The sequence below is a fragment of the Pteronotus mesoamericanus genome, unplaced genomic scaffold (genome assembly GCF_021234165.1).
Source record: "Pteronotus mesoamericanus isolate MK-2021 breed Mesoamerican mustached bat unplaced genomic scaffold, CSHL_Meso_final contig_25, whole genome shotgun sequence".
Taxonomy (NCBI): domain Eukaryota; kingdom Metazoa; phylum Chordata; class Mammalia; order Chiroptera; family Mormoopidae; genus Pteronotus; species Pteronotus mesoamericanus.
Window position 1 is genome coordinate 2,366,775 of NW_026555105.1, and position 12,265 is coordinate 2,379,039.

The following is a 12,265-nucleotide window of genomic DNA, read 5'->3' on the forward strand; positions in this document are numbered from 1 at the left end:
TTTCTTTGCCAGACTTGACGTGGCAGTTGTATTTTAGAATTTGTCCCGAGACCACAGAATTTGCCGTGCGGGGAGGAACACGACAAACCTCAGAGCTCCGAGCGGTGTGCGGCCCACTCGGCCACCACACTGGCCATTCCGAGTGCTGGCCCAGGAGCTCCGGCACGTCAGGGGACATCGCAGGCAAAACCCTGCAGCCGTGCTAACGGGGACACACGAGCTCACATGACTTTCTGAGAGACCGTCCAGGCCCCCCGCCGGGCACCCCGTTTGGGCCCCCAGAGCACCCGGGAGTCTCTTCTGCCAGGACTGTCGCATGGTATTGAATATCACGTGACTGGTGTGCCGTGCCTGTTCCCTCTGGCCCCCCAGCCCTGAGGGATTCCCACGAGGTCCCCGCAGCCTGGTAGGTGCCTCATGGGTGTGGGCAGGGCGGGCGGGCAGGCTCGGAGAAGATTCCAGACAGGAGAGGAGGCAGTCAAGGTGCAGACTCCCAAAGCCCTCGTCTTCCGGGCGCGTGGATCCCCCCGAGCCTCCCCTGCTCCTCGGGGAGCTGGCCCGCTGGCGTGTCACCTCTGTTGTACAAAGCGTTGTTTTGAATGCTCCAGGGCCCGGGCCGCTCTCTGGGGCAGAAGGCTGTGCCTCAGCCTCTGGACACACCGAAGCCGCACTCGGGGGCTGGTGCAGAAATCCAGGGCAGAGGCGACCGCCCTGCCCCCAGCCCCGTTGTCCCCAGCGACGGCCAGATTCCTCAGGGTGGCTTTGGTGCTGGTAAGAGCGCCAAAGTGACAAAAACGCACAGCCGGTGCCTGTCCTCGCCCTGCAGGGAGAATTTCCATGGTGATTCTTTTCTGTACACACTTGCCCCAGGCTTGGGGCATTTTTCAGTTACTCTCCTACCCGCTGGCACCCACGGGCAGAGCTGGCATTTGCTCTGCGGTGACGGTGAGATGCCACGTGTTGGAAGGAGTCAGGCAGCCACGGTGACTCACCTTCAGAGGTAGCAGGTGGGGATGGCATCTCCATGGTGTTCTGCAAATTCTGCTGTGTGTTTGTTTTCCATTGAGGGGGGCGGGAGGCAGAAGCACCGGTCGCCTGGCTTAGAACCGAGCCCGCCGCCGGCTTGCCCGGACATCCGAGCGCTGGGGGAGGGGACTCTGAGGTTCTTCCCCCTTCGCATGTGTTTCTCCCCCCTAATCCTCACCTGAGGATATGTTTATCGGTTTGAGAGAGAGAGAGAGAGAGGAACATTGATGTGAGAGAGACATGATCGGTGGCCTCCCGAAAGCGCCCCGACGGGGGATCGAGCCCGCAGCCTGCAGGCGGTGGAACCTGTAGTCTTTTTTGTGCACAGGACGGCCCACGCAGCCACCTGGCCAGGGCTCCCTTTACCTATGTTTTAATTACAATCACTTATTATCATTTCAGCAGGTTTGGGAAATAGCTCTACTGGCAGGAAGGAGAGTTTTAATTATTCGGTGACAGGTACAAAATCCCTAGTGGCACTGGCAACTGAATGCTGGATAAAGTTTTCTTCTGGACTCCACAAGCCAATCCTAGAAACTCCTCCTGCAGGTCCAGGGCTCAGCGCTGGGCTCCTCCAGGCTGGACAGACGCGGCCTCAGTCTCTGAACAGTCACGCGGGTTCGAGGAACCACCTTGCCCTCTAAGCTCGGAGAAATTGTCCCACGTCTGTTGCCCCTTGTGGTGGTAATGGGGAGGGGCAGCATTGGGATCCCAGTTGGAACCGATGGAACCTTTGCATGGTCTTGGCACGGAGTGGCACCGTTGGTGGCAGGGACAGTGTGCCTCGGTTTCCCCTGTAGCTGCAGGGAGCTTGCAGCGATGTTCCGCAGGCGCTGGCACAAGATGGGTCTGTCTGTGGCAGCTGTCACCCCTTGTCTTTTCTGATGGGGAGCCATTGGTCCCTGGCACATGGGTCATGCAGGCTTCCAGGGTGGGAGAGTCTCCCCCGGTTGGTCCTTAAGGTGTCCAGGAGCTCACGTGTCCATCCCTGGCTTGGGAGGTGGGGGTAGAAAGTGATAAATCCAATCATGGATTAGTTGGAGTGTCATAGATTAAGAATATAGAAATACGTGTGTTTACATATAAAACCACACAGCTGTGTATATATAAAATATAAGCATATACATTTAAAGGTGTGCATGCCACTCCCTGAGGCTGGAAGCTTCCCTGAGGTCCCTTGGCTGGAGTCCCTGCTGACGTGACTGGGACTAAGCCTGAAGCCCTTCCGCCCCGCACCCGGCTCTGCCCTGGGCTCCCAAGGCAGCTGAAACCAGGGTTCCCAGGCTCTGTCCCCAGGACCAAGAGAAGTGAGGAGCTGAGTCACTTTCTAGCAAAGTCCAGGCCAAGCCAACGGCCCTTTCCCAAAAGAGGTTTTTCAGCCCCAGTGGTCTTGGCTGCCCGGTGGCCGCTGCCCTTCTCGAGTAGGCTCTCTGAGACTGTGTGCACCTGCCTGGCTTTGCAGGTGACTGTCCAGGTCATTGGCAGTACATGCAACCGCTGCCTGAGAACATAAGCCAGATGTAAGCTCAGCTCCACTCTCTCCTACTTCGGTGCGCCCGCTAGCGTCGGATGTCCTGACGGGACACTTTCGGGCTTTGCTGATACTGCCCGATGGGGCCCGGGTGCCTGGCCAGCAGGCTCAGCCCCGGCCCCAAAGTGTAACCTCAGCGCCACGCTTCCACGAGGGAGACTCACAATTCGCGGGTGGCCACCGCAAACGCTCTTTCTTCGCCAGCCGAAGTGAACGCAGGTAGAACAGCTTGGATCTGACGTCAGCTGAGAGGTGTGTCAGAGTTTGGTTCTTCTGGATGACGCGTTTCAGCAGCCACATCAGGGACGGGAGAATCTCTCTGTTCTGTTGCAGCCCTTACATTGAAGGAATACAAAAGTAAAAGTTACTGCCAAGACCTTCACTGAAACTGTGGTGAACTATGTGTATGTGGGCTCGCCTCCCCTTTACGTGGCTCATCGAGGCCTTGGCCCTCCAGAGGAAAGGCGAAAGTGAAGGGCGGCGAAGGGGGTCCATTCAGGCCCCGGGAGCCCTGCAGGAACTGGGTGGCTGCCCCTCACCCCAGCTGGCACATTCCCAGGGCATCTGGCTGATGTGCGGTAGCCAGTCGCGGCCCTAACTGCCTTCCTAAAAAGAGCATAGCCAGTAATAATTCTGTAAACCTATGAATCAACTTTGTGCAAACACCCTGAGTAATCTCTTTGTTCTTCCCTTTCTCCTTTGTAATCGGTGTCTGTCGAAGCCAAAGGTTTGGGCTTGCAGGAGGCGTGATTCATTTATGAGAGTCTGGGCCGCCCCGCTCGCCTTCAGTCATCTCAGGATGCCGGCGCGCTGAGCCTGGCGTGATTCATCCCAGGCTGAGCTGCGCCGCCCGTGCGGTCGTGGCCCTCCGAGGAGACTGGGTTTTTTCCCCCCTAAGCTACTTACGGGAGAGAGGGAAGGGTGTATTGAGATGATAGAGAGGGTGTCGATTACATTAGTGACTATAACTGATTAAATAACACCAACCAGCCCTTTAAACACCGCTCCATTTGCTGCTGTCGATTGTTGCGATAGACCAAGCCGCACACACTCCTATCTCGCCCGCATCTCGCCCGTGTTTGCGGCTCCCAATCCCGGGGTGGGCTGACGTGTGGGGCCGCCCCGTGCACCCGGGAGCCGAGTTTCAAGCCGGAAGCCACAGAGGCTGGAAATGCTGCCTTTTAAAAAGCCTACCAGCTGGGGCCGCCTCGGAACAGTTCACATATCTCTGCCTCGGGGTCAGGGGACACTCCCCACGCCCCTCTCATTCTCCGAACAGCGACAGTTGTCATGTGTGCGGTTGACGCGCCTTTGCCTTAGCTGTAAAGTGTGGGCACTTGCACGTGGAGCCGCTGGGCTCACCTAATTTTACTTGTTACTTTGGGCTCTAAATAAAATTGTCACCGTCCTCCCATCGAGGGGGTAATTAGCCTCGCTTGCTACATGGCCCAGAGGTGTGATTATGAGTCCAGCTTCCAGTCGCACATACGTCCAGCTCCTGCTCGCAAATGCACAGCCTGAAGGCTGCTGTGCTTTGTTGAGGGCCGCTTCCTTCTGCGCCCGCGTCTCCCTGATGCCTCGTCCATTGGTGGTTTCTTGCCCTCGTCCTCCCTGGACCAGGATCCTCAGCTCCTGGGGCCCAGCCACCAGGGGAGCATCCAGCCAGTATTTCTCGAGCTGCTTTGGGACTTGGAAGGTAGGCGCCAGGGATGAAGAAGGCATGGCCCTCAGCCCAGCCTGAGATGTGGCTCATCCATCCCCGCACCCACTCTGCTGGGCTCCGATTCCCTCGCAGGTGGGGCTCCGTGTCCGCTCCCCGCTGGAGTGCAGGGTGGGCCCAAGCAGTGCAGCCACCCACGCCGGTGACCCTCCGGAGGGACACTGGACGCTGTCTGTGCAGAGGGCTGGCCGGCGGGCGCCGCAGGACTCCCGGAAGGAGAGAGGTTCCCTCCTACCCCCCCGCGCTCGCAGGCACCAGGACGTCCCGTCCACTCCTCTTCATGTCACCTGGCAGCTGCCTAACAAGTCAGGGACAGTTCCTTCTGCACGTTCTAAGGATGTGCCACCCCCTTGGAGGAACCCAGCCCCCGCCTTCAGCTGTCAGGCCTGGGTCCCCCTCAGAGCCCTGGGCTTGTTCATGGCCTTGAGCCCACCTGAGCACATTGTAGCATCCCTTTACACTCTAGTGAGAATGGGCTCCAGACCCTTTCCCCAGAATAGACTCAGGCACATGAGGGTGGGGCATGGGGAGAAGGAGGAAGGGAGAGGCTGGGAGGCACAAGCCCCTGGCACTCAGCAGCTTTGTTGCTGACCATCTTCTGGGTGTCTGCTGGTGACAGCGGGGCCTCTCGAACCCCAGCGCTTTCTCCCGACGGTCTCAGAGGCCCGCTGAGCACGACCCGCCCCTCTGCGATCACCCTCTTGGCAGCCCTGTGTGCGTGTGAGGCAGCGGAGCTAAGGCGCATGCGTGCGTGCGGCTGCAGCGATCGCCCAGCCAGGGGCAGAGCCGAATCTGAACTTGGGCCGTAAGCTCCAGAGGCTCCCCTGAGCTGCAGAAGCACCTGTCACCCGGGGGGAGGGTGTTGCCGATTTCAGGCCTCTCTGCTCCTTTGCCCTCTGGCTTCTCCAGCTGGGCCTGTGTCCTCTTTGGTCCCCTCCTCCACACACCCTCCTTCTTGGAAGGGTCACCTGGCCATCGTCCTGGGGCTTAAGGCTGCAGAGAACAAGAACGTGTCCAGCATCAGGTTGCAGCTGAGGGGAGAAAGGGGTCACCGTGACCTGTGGGGGCTGGGCAGGGGCTGGGCTCCCCAAGAGGTGCCTTGTGGGAGGGGAGGGAAGAGCCCAGAGATCATGAGGGCTGGAGGGCCCCCTCAGTCCTGGCTGACATCGAACCTTGACACTCAGGCCACATCCAGGCCTGTTCCTGGGGATCGGGCAGCTGGGCTTCTCATAGCTCCTGGGTGATTCCGGGGCTGGTGGAGTGGAGCCCCCCAGACTGGCCCCAGCCTCCAGCCTGCACGCAGACACACCAAGGTCTGGGGAGGGGAAGGAGGAAGCCAGGCCAGCTTACAGCCCAGGCCCTTCCGGTGACGCTCAGAGAAGCACTGGAGCAGTGTCGACGCTCACACGTGCGCGCCTCTCTCCTGAGTCGGGCCCTGGACGCCGCCCTCGCCCTCGCCCCCGTCCCCCAGCGCAGGGCTGGCCCGCTCTGCCCGTTCCGGACCAGGTGCTGCAGCCGCCGAGTGACCCCGCCCAGCAGAGCAGGACCGTGGGGGGATCACCCGAGCCGTGATGGGCAGGGGGGCCGAGGGGGTGGCTGTAGATTTCTGTCTTTAGTGCAGTGAACGGCAGGGGCGCACCGGCTGGGCACACGGTTCCTCCAAGGCCAGGGCTGCAGGTGGCGCCCCAACGTCCTGTCCCTGTCCCTGTGGCTGGTGGCACACAGCCCCGAACCTGGCCTTTAGTGGGAGCTGCCCCCAACCTTGGCCTCCAGGGTGCTTGGCAGCCTTGAGGGGCCCTCCGCCTCACCGGGGAGGCTCACTGTGTCGTCGCAGGGGTTACTTGGCACAGGGGGTGGAGGGGACAGTCTCAGAGGCAGGACGGGGCTGGTGGGCCACGGCCGAAGGCGGCGTGCCCTGGACGCAAGGTTTGCTGGCCCCCGATGAGCCCACGCTCGTCCGCCGGCCTTGCCACCTCCGCTCCCTCCTCTCTTCTCAGTTTTTTTCTCTGCAAAACGGGCACAATTGAACCCAGGTCTCTTGTGAGAAGACAGAAGATGCTACAGAGACCCCGTCCGCTGTCCCTTCCCTTCCCTGACGCTATTACATGGCCTCGTGGGCCTCCGCGTGTCCTCTGCTTGGGTGGCTCCTTGAGGCAGGATTGGCAGACACAGGAGCATGCCCAGCAATGGGTGTGGCAAGCGTGTGTCGGGGGGCGACTGTCCAGGCGCGGGGGGAGCCGCCCCTCCCCAGTCTGCACCTGCGCCCTGAGCCTGCCGGCTCGCTCGCTTGCCAGAGCTCACGGTTTCCCGGGGCAGGACTTGCGTAAGTGGGATCACACCTCCCGGCCCCTCCTGTCTCCTGGCCCTTGCCTGCAGCCTTCCGGCTCTGGGGTCCCCCTGTGTCACGTGTATCAGCAGTGTTTCCTTTTGGACTCTGACTCTTCACGAGGGCCCGGGGCTGTGAAAGAGCCAGGCTGGGCCCTGAGGACTGACTGTCTAATGGAGCATCCCCAGGCGCCTCCGTGGGGAAGGGCTTCTAACCTGAATCTGGGCCTCATCCCAGGCCCGGAGACCAGACATGTGTCCAGCCCCAGCGGGGAGCGGGAGGGGCGGTGGCAGAGCCCTTGGACGCTCAGCAGGCGGCACCTCTGCCACCGCTTGGCCCGGCCCCGCCCCGCCAGCCGCGCATGCCAGCCTGCCAGGTCGCCTCACCTGGCCTGCATTCTTTTCGGGGAACGAGGATGTGGGTGACCCCAGACAGGTATGAATCATGTCTGGGGGAGGCGGTTACTCAACAGGCGGTGAGCTGGAGGCTCAGTTCCGGCCGGCCGGCGGTCGGCTGGGACCTCGGAACACAGCTGAGTGTCCCGGGGGTTGGGCACGCCTCGGCGGAGAGCGTGAGGCCGCCAGGCTGCGGCCCCGTCCCCTCTGGCATCCTCTGAAGAACAACGCAATGGCCGCAGAGCCGCTTCAGAGTCAGGGCGGCAGCCCTCGCATCGTGGCTCCTCACGGACCCGCCGTGCGGTCCCCGGTCCCGCCTTCTACACCCGTCAGATGGGGGTGCCAGCAGGGGCTCTGGCGGCTTTGCGTGGTTGTGGCTCACCACTCTCATGGACTGAGCGTTTGCCCTGCACCAGACAGCGTGTTCGTGCAGCCGCTGCGGGAGCTGCCCTTCCGGACCCGCTTCTCTGAAGGGCAAGCCGAGGCTCCGAGGACAGAAGTCCCTGGCCCAGGGCACGAGAGTGGTCATCGGCTGAGCCGGTCTGGAACCCCTTGAAGCTGCCGCCTGCGTCCTTAGCTACCTGACCTCGTAGGTTTGGAGACCTCGGCAGACCCAAAGCAAGCTGGCCGCCTGTGAGAAGGTTCTGGGCGGCGCGCGGGCGGGCGTCTCACATTTAACAGTTGCGTACTTAGGTTGGTGTGTGTTAAATGTGCATTAGGACAAAAACGGAACACAACAGGCGTCTCATTGATTTCCTGAGCGTTATTGTTGCAGGCATAGTTCGGTAGTGAAAGTGAGTCCTTTGAATATTTGTTGAAAATTTTAAATGAACGTATTGAGGAATTGTAATTCGTTTAATGAGTGTTCGGAAACGGCAAAAAATCGGGCAGGCTGGTCGAGAGTGACGTTTAAGGTGTCCTTGGGGGCTTTAGTGGGCAATTACAGACTCCAGGCACCTCCTGCAGAATGGAAGCACTTCACCCTTTGGCCTTCTAAGGTCACACAGCCGTTTGAAGGTCAGGGTCAACTCGATTCTAATGAGATCAAGGTCATGGAGTCATGTCAGCCTCTGGAACCCAATGGGAAAGCCCACAGGCAGGGCTTTGCGGATGGACAGGAATCTCCCATTCTCCCTCCGGTCCCTCAGCTCAGGGCGGCTCCTTGCAGGTGACAGGGTCCAGCTTCGTTCTCAGGATGGTGCCGAGGATGGAGAAGCAGCCCTTGGCCCCACGGGACTCTCACAGCTGCCACAGGGGACGCAGAGAGCGTCTGTGACGCGCCCGGTCCCAGCTGTGTGCCGTCTGCACTCTGTGCATTTTAACCAAGATCTCTACGTTCTTTTCTTGTAATGGGAAAAAAACAAAAACAAAAAATCCTCTTTCTTTCATTGCTTTAGTGCCTGGCGCGGTTTGATATTTTGCAGAATAGACCTGTGATTTATGAGCCAGGCTCCTACCGTACCTTTTGGCCCTGGGAGAGGAGACGTGGTGGGAAGCGAGTGAGCAGAGGTGTGTCCGGGCCTCAGGGCTGCGTGGGCTCCCGATGTCACCCCCCCGACCCCCGCCATCGCTGTCCCTCCTGGGAAACAGCCTATGGCAAGTGTGGCCACGGGTCTGGATTGGAGGTTGACAGAACCGTGCTCATTTCTACAACAGTATTTTCAAAACAGTCTGCTTGTGATGGGGGTGGGGAGAGCGGTTTGAAGACCCCACAGTGAGGCTGGAATCGAACCCCTTGAGAGGTGGCAGAGCTCCCTTGAGGGATCCAGTCTGTGCGTCTGGCGTGGCCCAGGTGAGGACTCGGAGGCTGGCCTGGGTCGGGTCCTGCCGTCCCAAGCAGAGGAAAGGGCGGGGAGGTGCCGCCCTCAGCCCACCGGCCTGCCCCGCAGCCTCCCCTGCGCTCTGCTCCCCGGGCCGGGCCGCCTCCTACCTGACTCCCTGTCTGGGAATGTTGATTGCAGCCTGCGGAGGCTTTGCCGCTGGAATGGGGAGGATCCTGGCTGAGCCGGTGGCCGTGGTTCCGCTGCGTGGGGGACCGTCGGCTTTGCGTTGTCTCTTTGCGCCCAGGTTCTGCCTGGTTGGTTCTGGTTAGCTTTGGGTTTGACCACCTCCCTGAGCCATGGCAGGGACGGAACCAACCGCTGACCACGATGCAGCAGGAGAGTCTGGAAGGGGGTCCTGAGAGTTCGCACTCTCGGGTAACCCCACCGTGTCCCTGAGTATGTCCCCCAGCACCCCTGGCGGAACTGAGGACCATTGGTTGCATTGTACCGATGTGCACACTGCGCTTAGAAGGCGCGTGCCTCGGTCTCATGGCTCTTTTCGCAGAGCCAGGACTCGAACCCCAGCAGGCGCTGCCACGCTCAGTGATTTATTGGCGGGAGGACCGTTATGGCCCATTATGAATCTGAGCAAACTTGCCAGTCAGCTGTCAATCGCTGGGAGAGGCAGTGTCCCCCTGAGAGTGTCCAGATGCCGGGGAGTGGACAGAGGGGCCCCAGGCCCCAGCCTGACTCTGGCTTCTTCCGGCCGCCCCGCCAGTGGGTGCCCGGCCAGCGGGCCAGGGCGTGGGGGAGGCCACGCCGCCTCTTCTCCATCTGGCAGCCTCGGCTCTCAAGGAATTCCTCCTGGGGCCAAGAGCGGCCGTGCCCGTCCCCTGCCAGCTGCAAGCCAGGTGGGGATCCGGCCAGGCTCATCCGCAGGACAGGGTGTGGGGAGGAGGGCCGGGCCCGGAGTGCCAGGCACCTGGGATTGGGAGGCGGGGGGCTCCGTCCCCCTCTCCTGCCCACCCTGGGTTCCGCCCTGGCCTTGACAAGCCCCTTATCTGCCCCCCGTCCCCTGTGACTTCATGGACCCACCTAATCTGAAGGCCAGTCCTGCTGTGGAACCCTCCAGCCCCAGCGTGTGGGGAGTGAGCAGGCGCTGAGGACCCGGACCCTTGAAGGGGATGGCCGTGGGGCCTGGATTCAGCACCCCCGACTTAGGAGGCTGTCCTTGGGGTTGAGCCCCACCTGTAAAATGAGGATCGTCACCTGGTCCAGAGCTCATGGTGAGGATCGAATGAGAGAACACGCACCCAGCTCAGTGCCATGGGCCTTGTAAGTGCTCAGATATGCAACCTGCTCTGCTCTGAACACTCGGTCAGCTCTGAGAAGGGAGTCGCAGCTGGGGAGCCCCGGGGCCTCCCTGGGAGGCGGGCGGGGGGGCAGTGATGGGGCCCTGGCCCGGAGGGAAAGGCGGGGCTGGGCCCCCAGGCCCGGGCAGAGGCTTCCCGGGGAGGTGGCAGGCGCCAGGCACTCCCAGATTCCAGATTGGGGGGGAGGTGGCAGCACGGAGGCTGGGACACCTGCGGTGGGTCGGAGCCCCACTGTGCGCACCTGAGTGTGGAGGAGCCGGTGGGCGTGGCTCCAGCCCCCTGGGCGCTTCTTCCCGGCTCTGGGGGCGCTGGGAACGCAGGCCCCTGACCTTCTCCTGCCTAGTTTTCCACAGCAGAGCAATGACTCCTTTTGGGGACAAGTCCCCTCCCAGCCCCAGAGGGACCAGGAAGGGAGTTCTGGGAATAACAGCTGCTATCCCCTGGGCTGCCCCCTTGCCCCCCCGCCCACCGCCTGCCCAGAGCCCCCAGCCCAGTCCCCTGCTGAGGACCCCCCCGTGGGTGTGCTGAGGAGATGACGGGCTAAGGAGGCAGGTCCCCTCGTCCCACGCTGACGCAGGGGCTGGGGGCCTGGGGTGGCTTGTGTGCCTTGGTACTCGCTTGGGGACCTCACTGGAGGACAGTTGTCCCCCATATTCCACTCCTTCATTCGTGAATTCATTCAGCCCATTTATTAAGCACCTACTGTGTGTTGGGGCTGATATTCTCTGGACATGTGCAGCACGAAAAAGACAGACAGAGAGGCGGGCAGGACGTTTCTCTCTTGCTTCCTTTTCCACCCACCGATAAACTGGAGCCCAGGTCCTCCGCAGGGGCCTCATCCGGATTTGTCAGGCGCAGCAGTTCTGATCACGGATGGGGAACCTCACAGTGGCGGGGGGGGGGGCTCTTCTAGGCTTTCCCCCGGGGTACTGATCGGAGACCTGGGCTGGGCCAGGACCTGTATTTTTAAGGAGAAACAGACTCGAGAACCCCAGGGCCTAGGTCTTGTTGTCCAGCGATGCCCTGGTCCTGGGGCTGCGTCCCGGGTGCCACCACCCCGTGTTTCTGAGGACGGATCCCAAGCCGTGGGGCCACAGCACCGGCCTGCGGCCCTTTCCAAGCTGCTGCCACGCGCCGCGGCTCCCGGCGGCTGGGGGCCCCGCCCCTAAGGAGATAGCGAGCATTTTTGCCTCTTGCGTCACGTTGTAAACAGTGTGACTCTTCCGATTGTAAAGAGTGATCTGTGCTCCTTATTTAACCAAAATTCAAAGAATGTGATAAATGGCCAAGACAAAAGTCAAACAGGCCTGTAGTCCGGTCAGATCAGTTAACTCAGACGACCAGCTCTCCGCAAACCTGTCTGCAGGCGTTTGCTTTGAAGGCAGATAAAGGGTTGGTCCCACCCGTGGTTTGGGCGCTGGGTGCGGGCCCCCACCCTGGCCCGAGTCAGCCCCAGCAGGGCCACCTCTCTCCCCGTGGTACCCCCAGCTGCTGGGTCAGACTGGCCCCCAGCAGTGAAGGTCCCCGCAGGTTAAACAATCTGCAAAACCACAGGTCTCGTTCGAGCCTCTTTGTAGACGGGGTCCCTGAGACCCAGAGAGGGTGAGTAGGAGCCTGGGGTCACACAGCCAGCAGCCAGTCAGACGTTGAGGAGCGTGTCCCCCGCTGAGAGCAAGGGCGTCCGGGCACAGGAAGACCATGGGGTCCCTCTTGGGGACCCTCCACCCTTGTCAACCCAGAATACACAGGAGGCCTCTGAGCCAGTCATCATCAGGAAGCAGCTGACACGGAGGGAGCCCAGGTTCGCCCGGGCTCCAGAGCTCTCTGGGGGCTTCCCTTCCTGTAGTGACGGCTCAGGATTCCCCGGGTCTCCTTGGGCACAGCACGTCCAGCGTTGGCTGCGGCCCAGGCTGGATTCCAGGTGCTGGGCTGCGGCCCCGTCTCTCCATCCCAGGAGGGGCAGGTGGTGTGGGGCGGCGGCGGGGGGTGGGGGGAACACTGAGCGCCTCCCCACGGCCGCCCCTGCGCCCCGACCTTTGCGCCTGGGAGGCCAGGCGCCCCTCGTCGGGCACACAATGCCCCTTCTCACGTTCAGACTGGCGGTCTAGACGCTCACACTCTCTTTTGTTCC